The sequence below is a fragment of the Leuresthes tenuis genome, unplaced genomic scaffold (genome assembly GCF_036924035.1).
Source record: "Leuresthes tenuis unplaced genomic scaffold, fLeuTen1.0.hap1 SCAF_23, whole genome shotgun sequence".
NCBI lineage: Eukaryota > Metazoa > Chordata > Actinopteri > Atheriniformes > Atherinopsidae > Leuresthes > Leuresthes tenuis.
In genome coordinates, this window is record NW_027325377.1 from 28,339,516 (window position 1) to 28,362,659 (window position 23,144).

The following is a 23,144-nucleotide window of genomic DNA, read 5'->3' on the forward strand; positions in this document are numbered from 1 at the left end:
AAGTGACTTTTCTTTAAACGTTCTTCATGAAGTGACTTTTCTTTAAACGTTCTTCATGAAGTGACTTTTCTTTAAACGTTCTTCATGAAGTGACTTTTCTTTTAAACGTTCTTCATGAAGTGACTTTTCTTTAAACGTTCTTCATGAAGTGACTTTTCTTTTAAACGTGAGTAGACTTTTCTTTTATACGTTCTTCAAGTGACTTTTTTTAACGTTCTTCATGAAGTGACTTTTTTTTAAACGTTCTTCATGAAGTGACTTTTCTTTAAACGTTCTTCATGACGTGACTTTTCTTTTAAACGTTCTTCAGTGAAGTGACTTAAACGTTTTTCAGTGATGATTTTCTTTAAACGTTCTTCAGTGAAGTGACTTTTCTTTAAACGTTCTTCAGTGAAGATTTTCTTTAAACGTTCTTCAGTGAAGTGACTTTTCTTTAAACGTTTTCATGAAGTGACTTTTCTTTAAACTATCTTCATGAAGTGACTTTTCTTTAAACGTTCTTCATGAAGTGACTTTTCCTTAAACGTTCTTCATGAAGTGACTTTTCTTTAAACGTTCTTCATGAAGTGACTTTTCTTTTAAACGTTCATTGAAGACTTTTCTTTAAACGTTCTTCAGTGAAGTGACTTTTCTTTAAACGTTCTTCATGAAGTGACTTTTCTTTAAACGTTCTTCATGAAGTGACTTTTCTTTAAACGTTCTTCATGAAGTGACTTTTCTTTAAACGTTCTTCATGAAGTGACTTTTCTTTAAACGTTCTTCATGAAGTGACTTTTCTTTTAAACGTTCTTCATGAAGTGACTTTTCTTTAAACGTTCTTCATGAAGTGACTTTTCTTTAAACGTTCTTCATGAAGTGACTTTTCTTTAAACGTTCTTCATGAAGTGACTTTTCTTTAAACGTTCTTCATGAAGTGACTTTTCTTTAAACGTTCTTCATGAAGTGACTTTTCTTTAAACGTTCTTCATGAATGACTTTTCTTTTAAACGTTCTGCAGTGAAGTGACTTTTCTTTAAACGTTCTTCATTTAGTGACTTTTCTTTAAACGTTCTTCAGTGAAGATTTTCTTTAAACGTTCTTCATTGAAGACTTTTCTTTAAACGTTCTTCATGAAGTGACTTTTCTTTTAAACGTTCTTCAGTGAAGTGACTTTTCTTTAAACGTTCTTCAGTGAAGACTTTTCTTTTAAACGTTCTTCATGAAGTGACTTTTCTTTAAACGTTCTTCATGAAGTGACTTTTCTTTAAACGTTCTTCATGAGTGACTTTTCTTTAAACGTTCTTCATGAAGTGACTTTTCTTTAAACGTTCTTCATGAAGTGACTTTTCTTTAAACGTTCTTCATGAAGTGACTTTTCTTTTAAACGTGAGTAGACTTTTCTTTTATACGTTCTTCAAGTGACTTTTTTTAACGTTCTTCATGAAGTGACTTTTTTTTAAACGTTCTTCATGAAGTGACTTTTCTTTAAACGTTCTTCATGACGTGACTTTTCTTTTAAACGTTCTTCAGTGAAGTGACTTAAACGTTTTTCAGTGAAGATTTTCTTTAAACGTTCTTCAGTGAAGTGACTTTTCTTTAAACGTTCTTCAGTGAAGATTTTCTTTAAACGTTCTTCAGTGAAGTGACTTTTCTTTAAACGTTCTTCATGAAGTGACTTTTCTTTAAACGTTCTTCATGAAGTGACTTTTCTTTAAACGTTCTTCAGTGAAGTGACTTTTCTTTAAACGTTCTTCATGAAGTGACTTTTCTTTTAAACGTTCTTCATGAAGTGACTTTTCTTTAAACGTTCTTCATGAAGTGACTTTTCTTTTAAACGTTTTTCAGTGAAGGTTTTCTTTAAACGTTCTTCAGTGAAGTGACTTTTCTTTAAACGTTCTTCATGAAGTGACTTTTCTTTAAACGTTCTTCAGTGAAGTGACTTTTCTTTAAACGTTTTTCATGAGGTGACTTTTCTTTAAACGTTCTTAAGTGACTTTTCTTTTAATTTTTCTTCAGTGAAGACTTTTCTTTTAAACGTTCTTCATGAAGTGACTTTTTTTTAAACGTTCTTCATGAAGTGACTTTTCTTTAAACGTTCTTCATGACGTGACTTTTCTTTTACGTTCTTCAGTGAAGTGACTTTTCTTTAAACGTTCTTCAGTGAAGTGACTTTTCTTTTAAACGTTCTTCATGAATGACTTTTCTTTAAACGTTCTTCATGAAGTGACTTTTCTTTTAAACGTTCTTCAGTGAAGTGACTTTTCTTTTAAACGTTCTTCAGTGAAGTGACTTTTCTTTAAACGTTCTTCATGAAGTGACTTTTCTTTAAACGTTCTTCATGAAGTGACTTTTCTTTAAACGTTCTTCATGAAGTGACTTTTCTTTAAACGTTCTTCAGTGAAGTGACTTTTCTTTAAACGTTCTTCATGAAGTGACTTTTCTTTAAACGTTCTTCATGAAGTGACTTTTCTTTTAAACGTTCATTGAAGACTTTTCTTTTAAACGTTCTTCAGTGAAGTGACTTTTCTTTAAACGTTCTTCAGTGAAGTGACTTTTCTTTAAACGTTCTTCATGAAGTGACTTTTCTTTAAACGTTCTTCAGTGAAGACTTTTCTTTTAAACGTTCTTCATGAAGTGACTTTTCTTTTAAACGTTCTTCAGTGAAGTGACTTTTCTTTTAAACGTTCTTCAGTGAAGTGACTTTTCTTTAAACGTTCTTCATGAAGTGACTTTTCTTTAAACGTTCTTCATGAAGTGACTTTTCTTTAAACGTTCTTCATGAAGTGACTTTTCTTAAACGTTCTTCATGAAGTGACTTTTCTTTAAACGTTCTTCATGAAGTGACTTTTCTTTAAACGTTCTTCATGAAGTGACTTTTCTTTAAACGTTCTTCATGAAGTGACTTTTCTTTTAAACGTTCATTGAAGACTTTTCTTTAAACGTTCTTCAGTGAAGTGACTTTTCTTTAAACGTTCTTCATGAAGTGACTTTTCTTTAAACGTTCTTCAGTGAAGACTTTTCTTTTAAACGTTCTTCATGAAGTGACTTTTCTTTAAACGTTCTTCATGAAGTGACTTTTCTTTTAAACGTTCTGCAGTGAAGTGACTTTTCTTTAAACGTTCATTGAAGACTTTTCTTTAAACGTTCTTCAGTGAAGTGACTTTTCTTTAAACGTTCTTCATGAAGTGACTTTTCTTTAAACGTTCTTCAGTGAAGACTTTTCTTTTAAACGTTCTTCATGAAGTGACTTTTCTTTAAACGTTCTTCATGAAGTGACTTTTCTTTTAAACGTTCTGCAGTGAAGTGACTTTTCTTTAAACGTTCTTCATTTAGTGACTTTTCTTTAAACGTTCTTCAGTGAAGTGACTTTTCTTTAAACGTTCTTCATTTAGTGACTTTTCTTTAAACGTTCTTCAGTGAAGATTTTCTTTAAACGTTCTTCATGAAGTGACTTTTCTTTTAAACGTTCTGCAGTGAAGTGACTTTTCTTTTAAACGTGAGTAGACTTTTCTTTTATACGTTCTTCAAGTGACTTTTTTTTAACGTTCTTCATGAAGTGACTTTTTTTTAAACGTTCTTCAGTGAAGACTTTTCTTTAAACGTTTTCAGTGAAGATTTTCTTTTAAACGTTCTTCAGTGAAGTGACTTTTCTTTAAACGTTCTTCAGTGAAGATTTTCTTTAAACGTTCTTCATGAAGTGACTTTTCTTTAAGTTCTTCAGTGAAGACTTTTCTTTAAACGTTTTCAGTGAAGACTTTTCTTTAAACGTTCTTCAGTTAAGTTACTTTTATTTTAATTTTTCTTCAGTGAAGTGACTTTTCTTTTAAACGTGAGTAGACTTTTCTTTTATACGTTCTTCAAGTGACTTTTTTTTAAACGTTCTTCAGTGAAGTGACTTTTCTTTAAACGTTCTTCAGTGAAGTGACTTTTCTTTAAACGTTCTTCATGAAGTGACTTTTCTTTAAACGTTCTTCATGAAGTGACTTTTCTTTAAACGTTCTTCAGTGAAGTGACTTTTCTATAAACGTTCTTCTTGAAGTGATTTTTCTTTAAACGTTCTTCATGAAGTGACTTTTCTTTAAACGTTCTTCATGAAGTGACTTTTCTTTAAACGTTCTTCATGAAGTGACTTTTCTTTAAACGTTTTTCATGAGGTGACTTTTCTTTAAACGTTCTTCAGTGAAGACTTTTCTTTTAAACGTTCTTCAGTGAAGTAACTTTTCTTTAAACGTTCTTCATGAAGTGATTTTTCTTTAAACGTTCTTCATGAAGTGACTTTTCTTTAAACGTTCTTCATGAAGTGACTTTTCTTTAAACGTTCTTCATGAAGTGACTTTTCTTTAAACGTTCTTCATGAAGTGACTTTTCTTTAAACGTTTTTCATGAGGTGACTTTTCTTTAAACGTTCTTCAGTGAAGACTTTTCTTTTAAACGTTCTTCATGAAGTGACTTTTCTTTAAACGTTCTTCATGAAGTGACTTTTCTTTTAAACGTTCTGCAGTGAAGTGACTTTTCTTTAAACGTTCTTCATTTAGTGACTTTTCTTTAAACGTTCTTCAGTGAAGATTTTCTTTAAACGTTCTTCATTGAAGACTTTTCTTTAAACGTTCTTCATGAAGTGACTTTTCTTTTAAACGTTCTTCAGTGAAGTGACTTTTCTTTAAACGTTCTTCAGTGAAGACTTTTCTTTTAAACGTTCTTCATGAAGTGACTTTTCTTTAAACGTTCTTCATGAAGTGACTTTTCTTTAAACGTTCTTCATGAAGTGACTTTTCTTTAAACGTTCTTCATGAAGTGACTTTTCTTTAAACGTTCTTCATGAAGTGACTTTTCTTTTAAACGTTCTTCATGAAGTGACTTTTCTTTTAAACGTTCTTCATGAAGTGACTTTTCTTTAAACGTTCTTCATGAAGTGACTTTTCTTTAAACGTTCTTCATGAAGTGACTTAAACGTTCTTCAGTGAAGATTTTCTTTAAACGTTCTTCATGAAGTGACTTTTCTTTAAACGTTCTTCATGAAGTGACTTTTCTTTAAACGTTCTTCATGAAGTGACTTTTCTTTTAAACGTTCTTCATGAAGTGACTTTTCTTTAAACGTTTTTCATGAGGTGACTTTTCTTTAAACGTTCTTCATGAAGTGACTTTTCTTTAAACGTTTTTCATGAGGTGACTTTTCTTTAAACGTTCTTCAGTGAAGTGACTTTTCTTTTAATTTTTCTTCAGTGAAGACTTTACTTTTAAACGTTCTTCAGTGAAGTGACTTTTCTTTTATACGTTCTTCAAGTGACTTTTTTTAAACGTTCTTCATGAAGTGACTTTTCTTTAAACGTTCTTCATGACGTGACTTTTCTTTTAAACGTTCTTCAGTGAAGTGACTTTTCTTTAGACGTTCTTCATGAAGTGACTTTTCTTTAAACGTTCTTCATGAAGTGACTTTTCTTTAAACGTTCTTCATGAAGTGACTTTTCTTTTAAACGTTCTTCATGAAGTGACTTTTCTTTAAACGTTTTTCATGAGGTCACTTTTCTTTAAACGTTCTTCATGAAGTGACTTTTCTTTAAACGTTTTTCATGAGGTGACTTTTCTTTAAACGTTCTTCATTGAAGTGACTTTTCTTTTATACGTTCTTCAAGTGACTTTTTTTAATCGTTCTTCATGAAGTGACTTTTCTTTAAACGTTCTTCAGTGAAGACTTTTCTTTTAAACGTTCTTCATGAAGTGACTTTTCTTTAAACGTTCTTCATGAAGTGACTTTTCTTTAAACGTTCTTCATGAAGTGACTTTTCTTTTAAACGTTCTTCATGAAGTGACTTTTCTTTAAACGTTCTTCATGAAGTGACTTTTCTTTAAACGTTTTTCATGAGGTGACTTTTCTTTAAACGTTCTTCATTGAAGTGACTTTTCTTTTATACGTTCTTCAAGTGACTTTTTTTAATCGTTCTTCATGAAGTGACTTTTCTTTAAACGTTCTTCAGTGAAGACTTTTCTTTTAAACGTTCTTCATGAAGTGACTTTTCTTTAAACGTTCTTCATGAAGTGACTTTTCTTTAAACGTTCTTCAGTGAAGTGACTTTTCTTTTAAACGTTCTTCATGAAGTGACTTTTCTTTAAACGTTCTTCATGAAGTGACTTTTCTTTAAACGTTCTTCATGAAGTGACTTTTCTTTAAACGTTCTTCATGAAGTGACTTTTCTTTAAACGTTCTTCATGAAGTGACTTTTCTTTAAACGTTCTTCATGAAGTGACTTTTCTTTAAACGTTCTTCATGAAGTGACTTTTCTTTTAAACGTTCTTCATGAAGTGACTTTTCTTTAAACGTTCTTCATGAAGTGACTTTTCTTTAAACGTTCTTCATGAAGTGACTTTTCTTTTAAACGTTTTCAGTGAAGTGACTTAAACGTTCTTCAGTGAAGATTTTCTTTAAACGTTCTTCATGAAGTGACTTTTCTTTAAACGTTCTTCATGAAGTGACTTTTCTTTAAACGTTTTTCATGAGGTGACTTTTCTTTAAACGTTCTTCATGAATGACTTTTCTTTAAACGTTTTTCATGAGGTGACTTTTCTTTAAACGTTCTTCAGTGAAGTGACTTTTCTTTTATACGTTCTTCAAGTGACTTTTTTTAAACGTTCTTCATGAAGTGACTTTTCTTTAAACGTTCTTCATGACGTGACTTTTCTTTTAAACGTTCTTCAGTGAAGTGACTTTTCTTTAGACGTTCTTCATGAAGTGACTTTTCTTTTAAACGTTCTTCATGAAGTGACTTTTCTTTTAAACGTTCTTCATGAAGTGACTTTTCTTTTAAACGTGAGTTGATTTTCTTTTAAACGTTCTTCAGTGAAGTGACTTTTCTTTAAACGTTTTTCATGAGGTGACTTTTCTTTAAATGTTCTTAAGTGACTTTTCTTTTAATTTTTCTTCAGTGAAGACTTTTCTTTAAACGTTCTTCAGTGAAGTGACTTTTCTTTAGACGTTCTTCATGAAGTGACTTTTCTTTTAAACGTGAGTTGATTTTCTTTTAAACGTTCTTCAGTGAAGTGACTTTTCTTTTAAACGTGAGTTGATTTTCTTTTAAACGTTCTTCAGTGAAGACTTTTCTTTAACGTTCTGCAGTGAAGTGACTTTTCTTTAAACGTTCTTCATGAAGTGACTTTTCTTTTAAACGTTCTTCATGAAGTGACTTTTCTTTTAAACGTTCTTCATGAAGTGACTTTTCTTTAAGTTCTTCAGTGAAGACTTTTCTTTAAACGTTTTCAGTGAAGATTTTCTTTTAAACGTTCTTCAGTGAAGTGACTTTTCTTTAAACGTTCTTCAGTGAAGATTTTCTTTAAACGTTCTTCATGAAGTGACTTTTCTTTAAACGTTCTTCATGAAGTGACTTTTCTTTAAGTTCTTCAGTGAAGACTTTTCTTTAAACGTTTTCAGTGAAGTGACTTTTCTTTAAACGTTCTTCATGAAGTGACTTTTCTTTAAACGTTCTTCATGAAGTGACTTTTCTTTAAACGTTCTTCAGTGAAGTGACTTTTCTTTAAACGTTTTTCATGAAGTGACTTTTCTTTAAACGTTCTTCATGAAGTGACTTTTCTTTTAAACGTTCTTCAGTGAAGATTTTCTTTAAACGTTCTTCAGTGAAGTGACTTTTCTTTAAACGTTCTTCATGAAGTGACTTTTCTTTAGACGTTCTTCATGAAGTGACTTTTCTTTTAAATGTGAGTTGATTTTCTTTTAAACGTTCTTCAGTGAAGTGACTTTTCTTTTAAACGTGAGTTGATTTTCTTTTAAACGTTCTTCAGTGAAGACTTTTCTTTAACGTTCTGCAGTGAAGTGACTTTTCTTTAAACGTTCTTCATTGAAGACTTTTCTTTAAACGTTCTTCATGAAGTGACTTTTCTTTTAAACGTTCTTCAGTGAAGTGACTTTTCTTTAAACGTTCTTCAGTGAAGACTTTTCTTTAAACGTTCTTCATGAAGTGACTTTTCTTTAAACGTTCTTCATGAAGTGACTTTTCTTTAAACGTTCTTCATGAAGTGACTTTTCTTTTAAACGTTCTTCATGAAGTGACTTTTCTTTTAAACGTTCTTCATGAAGTGACTTTTCTTTAAACGTTCTTCATGAAGTGACTTTTCTTTTAAACGTTTTCAGTGAAGTGACTTAAACGTTCTTCAGTGAAGATTTTCTTTAAACGTTCTTCATGAAGTGACTTTTCTTTAAACGTTCTTCATGAAGTGACTTTTCTTTAAACGTTCTTCATGAAGTGACTTTTCTTTTAAACGTTCTTCATGAAGTGACTTTTCTTTAAACGTTTTTCATGAGGTCACTTTTCTTTAAACGTTCTTCATGAAGTGACTTTTCTTTAAACGTTTTTCATGAGGTGACTTTTCTTTAAACGTTCTTCATGAAGTGACTTTTCTTTAAACGTTCTTCATGAAGTGACTTTTCTTTAAACGTTCTTCAGTGAAGTGACTTTTCTTTAATCGTTCTTCATGAAGTGACTTTTCTTTAAACGTTCTTCAGTGAAGACTTTTCTTTTAAACGTTCTTCATGAAGTGACTTTTCTTTAAACGTTCTTCAGTGAAGTGACTTTTCTTTAAACGTTCTTCATGAAGTGACTTTTCTTTAAACGTTCTTCATGAAGTGACTTTTCTTTAAACGTTCTTCATGAAGTGACTTTTCTTTTAAACGTTCTTCATGAAGTGACTTTTCTTTTAAACTTTCTTCATGAAGTGACTTTTCTTTAAACGTTCTTCATGAAGTGACTTTTCTTTAAACGTTCTTCATGAAGTGACTTTTCTTTTAAACGTTTTCAGTGAAGTGACTTAAACGTTCTTCAGTGAAGATTTTCTTTAAACGTTCTTCATGAAGTGACTTTTCTTTAAACGTTCTTCATGAAGTGACTTTTCTTTAAACGTTTTTCATGAGGTGACTTTTCTTTAAACGTTCTTCATGAATGACTTTTCTTTAAACGTTCTTCAGTGAAGTGACTTTTCTTTTATACGTTCTTCAAGTGACTTTTTTTAAACGTTCTTCATGAAGTGACTTTTCTTTAAACGTTCTTCATGACGTGACTTTTCTTTAAACGTTCTTCATGAAGTGACTTTTCTTTAAACGTTCTTCATGAAGTGACTTTTCTTTTAAACGTGAGTTGATTTTCTTTTAAACGTTCTTCAGTGAAGACTTTTCTTTAACGTTCTGCAGTGAAGTGACTTTTCTTTAAACGTTCTTCATTGAAGACTTTTCTTTAAACGTTCTTCATGAAGACTTTTCTTTAAACGTTCTTCATGAAGTGACTTTTCTTTAAACGTTCTTCATGAAGTGACTTTTCTTTAAACGTTCTTCATGAAGTGACTTTTCTTTTAAACGTTCTTCATGAAGTGACTTTTCTTTTAAACGTTCTTCTTTAAACGTTCTTCATGAAGTGACTTTTCTTTTAAACGTTTTCAGTGAAGTGACTTAAACGTTCTTCAGTGAAGATTTTCTTTAAACGTTCTTCATGAAGTGACTTTTCTTTAAACGTTCTTCATGAAGTGACTTTTCTTTAAACGTTCTTCATGAAGTGACTTTTCTTTTAAACGTTCTTCATGAAGTGACTTTTCTTTAAACGTTTTTCATGAGGTCACTTTTCTTTAAACGTTCTTCATGAAGTGACTTTTCTTTAAACGTTTTTCATGAGGTGACTTTTCTTTAAACGTTCTTCATTGAAGTGACTTTTCTTTTATACGTTCTTCAAGTGACTTTTTTTAATCGTTCTTCATGAAGTGACTTTTCTTTAAACGTTCTTCAGTGAAGACTTTTCTTTTAAACGTTCTTCATGAAGTGACTTTTCTTTAAACGTTCTTCATGAAGTGACTTTTCTTTAAACGTTCTTCAGTGAAGTGACTTTTCTTTAAACGTTCTTCATGAAGTGACTTTTCTTTAAACGTTCTTCATGAAGTGACTTTTCTTTAAACGTTCTTCATGAAGTGACTTTTCTTTTAAACGTTCTTCATGAAGTGACTTTTCTTTTAAACGTTCTTCATGAAGTGACTTTTCTTTAAACGTTCTTCATGAAGTGACTTTTCTTTAAACGTTCTTCATGAAGTGACTTTTCTTTTAAACGTTTTCAGTGAAGTGACTTAAACGTTCTTCAGTGAAGATTTTCTTTAAACGTTCTTCATGAAGTGACTTTTCTTTAAACGTTCTTCATGAAGTGACTTTTCTTTAAACGTTTTTCATGAGGTGACTTTTCTTTAAACGTTCTTCATGAATGACTTTTCTTTAAACGTTTTTCATGAGGTGACTTTTCTTTAAACGTTCTTCAGTGAAGTGACTTTTCTTTTATACGTTCTTCAAGTGACTTTTTTTAAACGTTCTTCATGAAGTGACTTTTCTTTAAACGTTCTTCATGACGTGACTTTTCTTTTAAACGTTCTTCAGTGAAGTGACTTTTCTTTAGACGTTCTTCATGAAGTGACTTTTCTTTTAAACGTTCTTCATGAAGTGACTTTTCTTTTAAACGTTCTTCATGAAGTGACTTTTCTTTTAAACGTGAGTTGATTTTCTTTTAAACGTTCTTCAGTGAAGTGACTTTTCTTTAAACGTTTTTCATGAGGTGACTTTTCTTTAAACGTTCTTAAAGTGACTTTTCTTTTAATTTTTCTTCAGTGAAGACTTTTCTTTAAACGTTCTTCAGTGAAGTGACTTTTCTTTAGACGTTCTTCATGAAGTGACTTTTCTTTTAAACGTGAGTTGATTTTCTTTTAAACGTTCTTCAGTGAAGTGACTTTTCTTTTAAACGTGAGTTGATTTTCTTTTAAACGTTCTTCAGTGAAGACTTTTCTTTAACGTTCTGCAGTGAAGTGACTTTTCTTTAAACGTTCTTCATGAAGTGACTTTTCTTTTAAACGTTCTTCATGAAGTGACTTTTCTTTTAAACGTTCTTCATGAAGTTTTCTTTAAGTTCTTCAGTGAAGACTTTTCTTTAAACGTTTTCAGTGAAGATTTTCTTTTAAACGTTCTTCAGTGAAGTGACTTTTCTTTAAACGTTCTTCAGTGAAGATTTTCTTTAAACGTTCTTCATGAAGTGACTTTTCTTTAAACGTTCTTCATGAAGTGACTTTTCTTTAAGTTCTTCGGTGAAGACTTTTCTTTAAACGTTTTCAGTGAAGTGACTTTTCTTTAAACGTTCTTCATGAAGTGACTTTTCTTTAAACGTTCTTCATGAAGTGACTTTTCTTTAAACGTTCTTCATGAAGTGACTTTTCTTTAAACGTTCTTCATGAAGTGACTTTTCTTTAAACGTTCTTCAGTGAAGTGACTTTTCTTTAAACGTTTTTCATGAAGTGACTTTTCTTTAAACGTTCTTCATGAAGTGACTTTTCTTTTAAACGTTCTTCAGTGAAGATTTTCTTTAAAAGTTCTTCAGTGAAGTGACTTTTCTTTAAACGTTCTTCATGAAGTGACTTTTCTTTAAACGTTCTTCATGAAGTGACTTTTTTTTAAATGTCTTCATTGAAGACTTTTCTTTAAACGTTCTTCATGAAGTGACTTTTCTATAAACGTTCTTCATGAAGTGACTTTTCTTTTAAACGTTATTCAGTGAAGTGACTTTTCTTTAAACGTTCTTCATGAAGTGACTTTTCTTTAAGTTCTTCGGTGAAGACTTTTCTTTAAACGTTTTCAGTGAAGTGACTTTTCTTTAAACGTTCTTCATGAAGTGACTTTTCTTTAAACGTTCTTCATGAAGTGACTTTTCTTTAAACGTTCTTCATGAAGTGACTTTTCTTTAAAAGTTCTTCATGAAGTGACTTTTCTTTAAACGTTCTTCAGTGAAGTGACTTTTCTTTAAACGTTTTTCATGAAGTGACTTTTCTTTAAACGTTCTTCATGAAGTGACTTTTCTTTTAAACGTTCTTCAGTGAAGATTTTCTTTAAACGTTCTTCAGTGAAGTGACTTTTCTTTAAACGTTCTTCATGAAGTGACTTTTCTTTAAACGTTCTTCATGAAGTGACTTTTTTTTAAATGTCTTCATTGAAGACTTTTCTTTAAACTTTCTTCATGAAGTGACTTTTCTATAAACGTTCTTCATGAAGTGACTTTTCTTTAAACGTTCTTCATGAAGTGACTTTTCTTTAAACGTTCTTCATGAAGTGACTTTTCTTTTAAACGTTCTTCATGAAGTGACTTTTCTTTTAAACGTTCTTCATGAAGTGACTTTTCTTTTAAACGTTCTTCATGAAGTGACTTTTCTTTAAGTTCTTCAGTGAAGACTTTTCTTTAAACGTTTTCAGTGAAGATTTTCTTTTAAACGTTCTTCAGTGAAGTGACTTTTCTTTAAACGTTCTTCAGTGAAGATTTTCTTTAAACGTTCTTCATGAAGTGACTTTTCTTTAAACGTTCTTCATGAAGTGACTTTTCTTTAAGTTCTTCGGTGAAGACTTTTCTTTAAACGTTCTTCAGTGAAGATTTTCTTTAAACGTTCTTCATGAAGTGACTTTTCTTTTAAACGTTCTTCAGTGAAGTGACTTTTCTTTAAACGTTCTTCAGTGAAGACTTTTCTTTTAAACGTTCTTCATGAAGTGACTTTTCTTTAAACGTTCTTCATGAAGTGACTTTTCTTTAAACGTTCTTCAGTGAAGTGACTTTTCTTTAAACGTTCTTCATGAAGTGACTTTTCTTTAAACGTTCTTCATGAAGTGACTTTTCTTTAAACGTTCTTCATGAAGTGACTTTTCTTTAAACGTTCTTCATGAAGTGACTTTTCTTTAAACGTTCTTCATGAAGTGACTTAAACGTTCTTCAGTGAAGATTTTCTTTAAACGTTCTTCATGAAGTGACTTTTCTTTAAACGTTCTTCATGAAGTGACTTTTCTTTAAACGTTCTTCATGAAGTGACTTTTCTTTTAAACGTTCTTCATGAAGTGACTTTTCTTTAAACGTTCTTCATGAAGTGACTTAAACGTTCTTCAGTGAAGATTTTCTTTAAACGTTCTTCATGAAGTGACTTTTCTTTAAACGTTCTTCATGAAGTGACTTTTCTTTTAAACGTTCTTCATGAAGTGACTTTTCTTTAAACGTTTTTCATGAGGTGACTTTTCTTTAAACGTTCTTCATGAAGTGACTTTTCTTTAAACGTTTTTCATGAGGTGACTTTTCTTTAAACGTTCTTCAGTGAAGTGACTTTTCTTTTAATTTTTCTTCAGTGAAGACTTTACTTTTAAACGTTCTTCAGTGAAGTGACTTTTCTTTTATACGTTCTTCAAGTGACTTTTTTTAAACGTTCTTCATGAAGTGACTTTTCTTTTAAACGTTCTTCATGAAGTGACTTTTCTTTTAAACGTTCTTCATGAAGTGACTTTTCTTTAAGTTCTTCAGTGAAGACTTTTCTTTAAACGTTTTCAGTGAAGATTTTCTTTTAAACGTTCTTCAGTGAAGTGACTTTTCTTTAAACGTTCTTCAGTGAAGATTTTCTTTAAACGTTCTTCATGAAGTGACTTTTCTTTAAACGTTCTTCATGAAGTGACTTTTCTTTAAGTTCTTCGGTGAAGACTTTTCTTTAAACGTTCTTCAGTGAAGATTTTCTTTAAACGTTCTTCATTGAAGACTTTTCTTTAAACGTTCTTCAGTGAAGTGACTTTTCTTTAAACGTTCTTCATGAAGTGACTTTTCTTTAAACGTTCTTCAGTGAAGTGACTTTTCTTTAAACGTTCTTCATGAAGTGACTTTTCTTTAAACGTTCTTCATGAAGTGACTTTTCTTTAAACGTTCTTCATGAAGTGACTTTTCTTTAAACGTTCTTCATGAAGTGACTTTTCTTTAAACGTTCTTCATGAAGTGACTTTTCTTTAAACGTTCTTCATGAAGTGACTTTTCTTTTAAACGTTCTTCATGAAGTGACTTTTCTTTTAAACGTTCTTCATGAAGTGACTTTTCTTTAAACGTTCTTCATGAAGTGACTTTTCTTTAAACGTTCTTCATGAAGTGACTTAAACGTTCTTCAGTGAAGATTTTCTTTAAACGTTCTTCATGAAGTGACTTTTCTTTAAACGTTCTTCATGAAGTGACTTTTCTTTAAACGTTCTTCATGAAGTGACTTTTCTTTTAAACGTTCTTCATGAAGTGACTTTTCTTTAAACGTTTTTCATGAGGTGACTTTTCTTTAAACGTTCTTCATGAAGTGACTTTTCTTTAAACGTTTTTCATGAGGTGACTTTTCTTTAAACGTTCTTCAGTGAAGTGACTTTTCTTTTAATTTTTCTTCAGTGAAGACTTTACTTTTAAACGTTCTTCAGTGAAGTGACTTTTCTTTTATACGTTCTTCAAGTGACTTTTTTTAAACGTTCTTCATGAAGTGACTTTTCTTTAAACGTTCTTCATGACGTGACTTTTCTTTTAAACGTTCTTCAGTGAAGTGACTTTTCTTTAGACGTTCTTCATGAAGTGACTTTTCTTTTAAACGTTCTTCATGAAGTGACTTTTCTTTTAAACGTTCTTCATGAAGTGACTTTTCTTTTAAACGTGAGTTGATTTTCTTTTAAACGTTCTTCAGTGAAGTGACTTTTCTTTAAACGTTTTTCATGAGGTGACTTTTCTTTAAATGTTCTTAAGTGACTTTTCTTTTAATTTTTCTTCAGTGAAGACTTTTCTTTAAACGTTCTTCAGTGAAGTGACTTTTCTTTAGACGTTCTTCATGAAGTGACTTTTCTTTTAAACGTGAGTTGATTTTCTTTTAAACGTTCTTCAGTGAAGTGACTTTTCTTTTAAACGTGAGTTGATTTTCTAAACGTTCTTCAGTGAAGACTTTTCTTTAACGTTCTGCAGTGAAGTGACTTTTCTTTAAACGTTCTTCATGAAGTGACTTTTCTTTTAAACGTTCTTCATGAAGTGACTTTTCTTTAAGTTCTTCAGTGAAGACTTTTCTTTAAACGTTTTCAGTGAAGATTTTCTTTTAAACGTTCTTCAGTGAAGTGACTTTTCTTTAAACGTTCTTCAGTGAAGATTTTCTTTAAACGTTCTTCATGAAGTGACTTTTCTTTAAACGTTCTTCAGTGAAGTGACTTTTCTTTAAACGTTTTTCATGAAGTGACTTTTCTTTAAACGTTCTTCATGAAGTGACTTTTCTTTTAAACGTTCTTCAGTGAAGATTTTCTTTAAACGTTCTTCAGTGAAGTGACTTTTCTTTAAACGTTCTTCATGAAGTGACTTTTCTTTAGACGTTCTTCATGAAGTGACTTTTCTTTTAAATGTGAGTTGATTTTCTTTTAAACGTTCTTCAGTGAAGTGACTTTTCTTTTAAACGTGAGTTGATTTTCTTTTAAACGTTCTTCAGTGAAGACTTTTCTTTAACGTTCTGCAGTGAAGTGACTTTTCTTTAAACGTTCTTCATTGAAGACTTTTCTTTAAACGTTCTTCATGAAGACTTTTCTTTAAACGTTCTTCATGAAGTGACTTTTCTTTAAACGTTCTTCATGAAGTGACTTTTCTTTAAACGTTCTTCATGAAGTGACTTTTCTTTTAAACGTTCTTCATGAAGTGACTTTTCTTTTAAACGTTCTTCTTTAAACGTTCTTCATGAAGTGACTTTTCTTTTAAACGTTTTCAGTGAAGTGACTTAAACGTTCTTCAGTGAAGATTTTCTTTAAACGTTCTTCATGAAGTGACTTTTCTTTAAACGTTCTTCATGAAGTGACTTTTCTTTAAACGTTCTTCATGAAGTGACTTTTCTTTTAAACGTTCTTCATGAAGTGACTTTTCTTTAAACGTTTTTCATGAGGTCACTTTTCTTTAAACGTTCTTCATGAAGTGACTTTTCTTTAAACGTTTTTCATGAGGTGACTTTTCTTTAAACGTTCTTCATTGAAGTGACTTTTCTTTTATACGTTCTTCAAGTGACTTTTTTTAATCGTTCTTCATGAAGTGACTTTTCTTTAAACGTTCTTCAGTGAAGACTTTTCTTTTAAACGTTCTTCATGAAGTGACTTTTCTTTTAAACGTTCTTCAGTGAAGTGACTTTTCTTTAAACGTTCTTCATGAAGTGACTTTTCTTTAAACGTTCTTCATGAAGTGACTTTTCTTTAAACGTTCTTCATGAAGTGACTTTTCTTTTAAACGTTCTTCATGAAGTGACTTTTCTTTTAAACGTTCTTCATGAAGTGACTTTTCTTTAAACGTTCTTCATGAAGTGACTTTTCTTTAAACGTTCTTCATGAAGTGACTTTTCTTTTAAACGTTTTCAGTGAAGTGACTTAAACGTTCTTCAGTGAAGATTTTCTTTAAACGTTCTTCATGAAGTGACTTTTCTTTAAACGTTCTTCATGAAGTGACTTTTCTTTAAACGTTTTTCATGAGGTGACTTTTCTTTAAACGTTCTTCATGAATGACTTTTCTTTAAACGTTTTTCATGAGGTGACTTTTCTTTAAACGTTCTTCAGTGAAGTGACTTTTCTTTTATACGTTCTTCAAGTGACTTTTTTTAAACGTTCTTCATGAAGTGACTTTTCTTTAAACGTTCTTCATGACGTGACTTTTCTTTTAAACGTTCTTCAGTGAAGTGACTTTTCTTTAGACGTTCTTCATGAAGTGACTTTTCTTTTAAACGTTCTTCATGAAGTGACTTTTCTTTTAAACGTTCTTCATGAAGTGACTTTTCTTTTAAACGTGAGTTGATTTTCTTTTAAACGTTCTTCAGTGAAGTGACTTTTCTTTAAACGTTTTTCATGAGGTGACTTTTCTTTAAACGTTCTTAAAGTGACTTTTCTTTTAATTTTTCTTCAGTGAAGACTTTTCTTTAAACGTTCTTCAGTGAAGTGACTTTTCTTTAGACGTTCTTCATGAAGTGACTTTTCTTTTAAACGTTCTTCAGTGAAGTGACTTTTCTTTTAAACGTGAGTTGATTTTCTTTTAAACGTTCTTCAGTGAAGACTTTTCTTTAACGTTCTGCAGTGAAGTGACTTTTCTTTAAACGTTCTTCATGAAGTGACTTTTCTTTTAAACGTTCTTCATGAAGTGACTTTTCTTTTAAACGTTCTTCATGAAGTTTTCTTTAAGTTCTTCAGTGAAGACTTTTCTTTAAACGTTTTCAGTGAAGATTTTCTTTTAAACGTTCTTCAGTGAAGTGACTTTTCTTTAAACGTTCTTCAGTGAAGATTTTCTTTAAACGTTCTTCATGAAGTGACTTTTCTTTAAACGTTCTTCATGAAGTGACTTTTCTTTAAGTTCTTCGGTGAAGACTTTTCTTTAAACGTTTTCAGTGAAGTGACTTTTCTTTAAACGTTCTTCATGAAGTGACTTTTTTTTAAACGTTCTTCATGAAGTGACTTTTTTTTAAATGTCTTCATTGAAGACTTTTCTTTAAACGTTCTTCATGAAGTGACTTTTCTATAAACGTTCTTCATGAAGTGACTTTTCTTTAAACGTTCTTCATGAAGTGACTTTTCTTTAAACGTTCTTCATGAAGTGACTTTTCTTTTAAACGTTCTTCAGTGAAGTGACTTTTCTTTAAACGTTCTTCATGAAGTGACTTTTCTTTAAGTTCTTCGGTGAAGACTTTTCTTTAAACGTTTTCAGTGAAGTGACTTTTCTTTAAACGTTCTTCATGAAGTGACTTTTCTTTAAACGTTCTTCATGAAGTGACTTTTCTTTAAACGTTCTTCATGAAGTGACTTTTCTTTAAACGTTCTTCAGTGAAGTGACTTTTCTTTAAACGTTTTTCATGAAGTGACTTTTCTTTAAACGTTCTTCATGAAGTGACTTTTCTTTTAAACGTTCTTCAGTGAAGATTTTCTTTAAACGTTCTTCAGTGAAGTGACTTTTCTTTAAACGTTCTTCATGAAGTGACTTTTCTTTAAACGTTCTTCATGAAGTGACTTTTTTTTAAATGTCTTCATTGAAGACTTTTCTTTAAACGTTCTTCATGAAGTGACTTTTCTTTAAACGTTCTTCATGAAGTGACTTTTCTTTTAAACGTTCTTCATGAAGTGACTTTTCTTTTAAACGTTCTTCATGAAGTGACTTTTCTTTTAAACGTTCTTCATGAAGTGACTTTTCTTTAAGTTCTTCAGTGAAGACTTTTCTTTAAACGTTTTCAGTGAAGATTTTCTTTTAAACGTTCTTCAGTGAAGTGACTTTTCTTTAAACGTTCTTCAGTGAAGATTTTCTTTAAACGTTCTTCATGAAGTGACTTTTCTTTAAACGTTCTTCATGAAGTGACTTTTCTTTAAGTTCTTCGGTGAAGACTTTTCTTTAAACGTTCTTCAGTGAAGATTTTCTTTAAACGTTCTTCATGAAGTGACTTTTCTTTAAACGTTCTTCATGAAGTGACTTTTCTTTAAACGTTCTTCAGTGAAGTGACTTTTCTTTAAACGTTCTTCATGAAGTGACTTTTCTTTAAACGTTCTTCATGAAGTGACTTTTCTTTAAACGTTCTTCATGAAGTGACTTTTCTTTAAACGTTCTTCATGAAGTGACTTTTCTTTTAAACGTTCTTCATGAAGTGACTTTTCTTTTAAACGTTCTTCATGAAGTGACTTTTCTTTAAACGTTCTTCATGAAGTGACTTTTCTTTAAACGTTCTTCATGAAGTGACTTTTCTTTTAAACGTTTTCAGTGAAGTGACTTAAACGTTCTTCAGTGAAGATTTTCTTTAAACGTTCTTCATGAAGTGACTTTTCTTTAAACGTTCTTCATGAAGTGACTTTTCTTTAAACGTTTTTCATGAGGTGACTTTTCTTTAAACGTTCTTCATGAATGACTTTTCTTTAAACGTTTTTCATGAGGTGACTTTTCTTTAAACGTTCTTCAGTGAAGTGACTTTTCTTTTATACGTTCTTCAAGTGACTTTTTTTAAACGTTCTTCATGAAGTGACTTTTCTTTAAACGTTCTTCATGACGTGACTTTTCTTTTAAACGTTCTTCAGTGAAGTGACTTTTCTTTAGACGTTCTTCATGAAGTGACTTTTCTTTTAAACGTTCTTCATGAAGTGACTTTTCTTTTAAACGTTCTTCATGAAGTGACTTTTCTTTTAAACGTGAGTTGATTTTCTTTTAAACGTTCTTCAGTGAAGTGACTTTTCTTTAAACGTTTTTCATGAGGTGACTTTTCTTTAAACGTTCTTAAAGTGACTTTTCTTTTAATTTTTCTTCAGTGAAGACTTTTCTTTAAACGTTCTTCAGTGAAGTGACTTTTCTTTAGACGTTCTTCATGAAGTGACTTTTCTTTTAAACGTGAGTTGATTTTCTTTTAAACGTTCTTCAGTGAAGTGACTTTTCTTTTAAACGTGAGTTGATTTTCTTTTAAACGTTCTTCAGTGAAGACTTTTCTTTAACGTTCTGCAGTGAAGTGACTTTTCTTTAAACGTTCTTCATGAAGTGACTTTTCTTTTAAACGTTCTTCATGAAGTGACTTTTCTTTTAAACGTTCTTCATGAAGTTTTCTTTAAGTTCTTCAGTGAAGACTTTTCTTTAAACGTTTTCAGTGAAGATTTTCTTTTAAACGTTCTTCAGTGAAGTGACTTTTCTTTAAACGTTCTTCAGTGAAGATTTTCTTTAAACGTTCTTCATGAAGTGACTTTTCTTTAAACGTTCTTCATGAAGTGACTTTTCTTTAAGTTCTTCGGTGAAGACTTTTCTTTAAACGTTTTCAGTGAAGTGACTTTTCTTTAAACGTTCTTCATGAAGTGACTTTTCTTTAAACGTTCTTCATGAAGTGACTTTTCTTTAAACGTTCTTCATGAAGTGACTTTTTTTTAAATGTCTTCATTGAAGACTTTTCTTTAAACGTTCTTCATGAAGTGACTTTTCTATAAACGTTCTTCATGAAGTGACTTTTCTTTAAACGTTCTTCATGAAGTGACTTTTCTTTAAACGTTCTTCATGAAGTGACTTTTCTTTTAAACGTTCTTCAGTGAAGTGACTTTTCTTTAAACGTTCTTCATGAAGTGACTTTTCTTTAAGTTCTTCGGTGAAGACTTTTCTTTAAACGTTTTCAGTGAAGTGACTTTTCTTTAAACGTTCTTCATGAAGTGACTTTTCTTTAAACGTTCTTCATGAAGTGACTTTTCTTTAAACGTTCTTCATGAAGTGACTTTTCTTTAAACGTTCTTCATGAAGTGACTTTTCTTTAAACGTTCTTCAGTGAAGTGACTTTTCTTTAAACGTTTTTCATGAAGTGACTTTTCTTTAAACGTTCTTCATGAAGTGACTTTTCTTTTAAACGTTCTTCAGTGAAGATTTTCTTTAAACGTTCTTCAGTGAAGTGACTTTTCTTTAAACGTTCTTCATGAAGTGACTTTTCTTTAAACGTTCTTCATGAAGTGACTTTTTTTTAAATGTCTTCATTGAAGACTTTTCTTTAAACGTTCTTCATGAAGTGACTTTTTTTTAAATGTCTTCATTGAAGACTTTTCTTTAAACGTTCTTCATGAAGTGACTTTTCTTTAAACGTTCTTCATGAAGTGACTTTTCTTTTAAACGTTCTTCATGAAGTGACTTTTCTTTTAAACGTTCTTCATGAAGTGACTTTTCTTTTAAACGTTCTTCATGAAGTGACTTTTCTTTAAGTTCTTCAGTGAAGACTTTTCTTTAAACGTTTTCAGTGAAGATTTTCTTTTAAACGTTCTTCAGTGAAGTGACTTTTCTTTAAACGTTCTTCAGTGAAGATTTTCTTTAAACGTTCTTCATGAAGTGACTTTTCTTTAAACGTTCTTCATGAAGTGACTTTTCTTTAAGTTCTTCGGTGAAGACTTTTCTTTAAACGTTCTTCAGTGAAGATTTTCTTTAAACGTTCTTCATGAAGTGACTTTTCTTTAAACGTTCTTCATGAAGTGACTTTTCTTTAAACGTTCTTCAGTGAAGTGACTTTTCTTTAAACGTTCTTCATGAAGTGACTTTTCTTTAAACGTTCTTCATGAAGTGACTTTTCTTTAAACGTTCTTCATGAAGTGACTTTTCTTTAAACGTTCTTCATGAAGTGACTTTTCTTTTAAACGTTCTTCATGAAGTGACTTTTCTTTTAAACGTTCTTCATGAAGTGACTTTTCTTTAAACGTTCTTCATGAAGTGACTTTTCTTTAAACGTTCTTCATGAAGTGACTTTTCTTTTAAACGTTTTCAGTGAAGTGACTTAAACGTTCTTCAGTGAAGATTTTCTTTAAACGTTCTTCATGAAGTGACTTTTCTTTAAACGTTCTTCATGAAGTGACTTTTCTTTAAACGTTTTTCATGAGGTGACTTTTCTTTAAACGTTCTTCATGAATGACTTTTCTTTAAACGTTTTTCATGAGGTGACTTTTCTTTAAACGTTCTTCAGTGAAGTGACTTTTCTTTTATACGTTCTTCAAGTGACTTTTTTTAAACGTTCTTCATGAAGTGACTTTTCTTTAAACGTTCTTCATGACGTGACTTTTCTTTTAAACGTTCTTCAGTGAAGTGACTTTTCTTTAGACGTTCTTCATGAAGTGACTTTTCTTTTAAACGTTCTTCATGAAGTGACTTTTCTTTTAAACGTTCTTCATGAAGTGACTTTTCTTTTAAACGTGAGTTGATTTTCTTTTAAACGTTCTTCAGTGAAGTGACTTTTCTTTAAACGTTTTTCATGAGGTGACTTTTCTTTAAACGTTCTTAAAGTGACTTTTCTTTTAATTTTTCTTCAGTGAAGACTTTTCTTTAAACGTTCTTCAGTGAAGTGACTTTTCTTTAGACGTTCTTCATGAAGTGACTTTTCTTTTAAACGTGAGTTGATTTTCTTTTAAACGTTCTTCAGTGAAGTGACTTTTCTTTTAAACGTGAGTTGATTTTCTTTTAAACGTTCTTCAGTGAAGACTTTTCTTTAACGTTCTGCAGTGAAGTGACTTTTCTTTAAACGTTCTTCATGAAGTGACTTTTCTTTTAAACGTTCTTCATCAAGTGACTTTTCTTTTAAACGTTCTTCATGAAGTTTTCTTTAAGTTCTTCAGTGAAGACTTTTCTTTAAACGTTTTCAGTGAAGATTTTCTTTTAAACGTTCTTCAGTGAAGTGACTTTTCTTTAAACGTTCTTCAGTGAAGATTTTCTTTAAACGTTCTTCATGAAGTGACTTTTCTTTAAACGTTCTTCATGAAGTGACTTTTCTTTAAGTTCTTCGGTGAAGACTTTTCTTTAAACGTTTTCAGTGAAGTGACTTTTCTTTAAACGTTCTTCATGAAGTGACTTTTCTTTAAACGTTCTTCATGAAGTGACTTTTCTTTAAACGTTCTTCATGAAGTGACTTTTTTTTAAATGTCTTCATTGAAGACTTTTCTTTAAACGTTCTTCATGAAGTGACTTTTCTATAAACGTTCTTCATGAAGTGACTTTTCTTTAAACGTTCTTCATGAAGTGACTTTTCTTTAAACGTTCTTCATGAAGTGACTTTTCTTTTAAACGTTCTTCAGTGAAGTGACTTTTCTTTAAACGTTCTTCATGAAGTGACTTTTCTTTAAGTTCTTCGGTGAAGACTTTTCTTTAAACGTTTTCAGTGAAGTGACTTTTCTTTAAACGTTCTTCATGAAGTGACTTTTCTTTAAACGTTCTTCATGAAGTGACTTTTCTTTAAACGTTCTTCATGAAGTGACTTTTCTTTATACGTTCTTCAGTGAAGTGACTTTTCTTTAAACGTTTTTCATGAAGTGACTTTTCTTTAAACGTTCTTCATGAAGTGACTTTTCTTTTAAACGTTCTTCAGTGAAGATTTTCTTTAAACGTTCTTCAGTGAAGTGACTTTTCTTTAAACGTTCTTCATGAAGTGACTTTTCTTTAAACGTTCTTCATGAAGTGACTTTTTTTTAAATGTCTTCATTGAAGACTTTTCTTTAAACGTTCTTCATGAAGTGACTTTTCTTTAAACGTTCTTCATGAAGTGACTTTTCTTTTAAACGTTCTTCATGAAGTGACTTTTCTTTTAAACGTTCTTCATGAAGTGACTTTTCTTTTAAACGTTCTTCATGAAGTGACTTTTCTTTTAAACGTTCTTCATGAAGTGACTTTTCTTTAAGTTCTTCAGTGAAGACTTTCTTTTAAACGTTCTTCAGTGAAGTGACTTTTCTTTAAACGTTCTTCAGTGAAGATTTTCTTTAAACGTTCTTCATGAAGTGACTTTTCTTTAAACGTTCTTCATGAAGTGACTTTTCTTTAAGTTCTTCGGTGAAGACTTTTCTTTAAACGTTCTTCAGTGAAGAT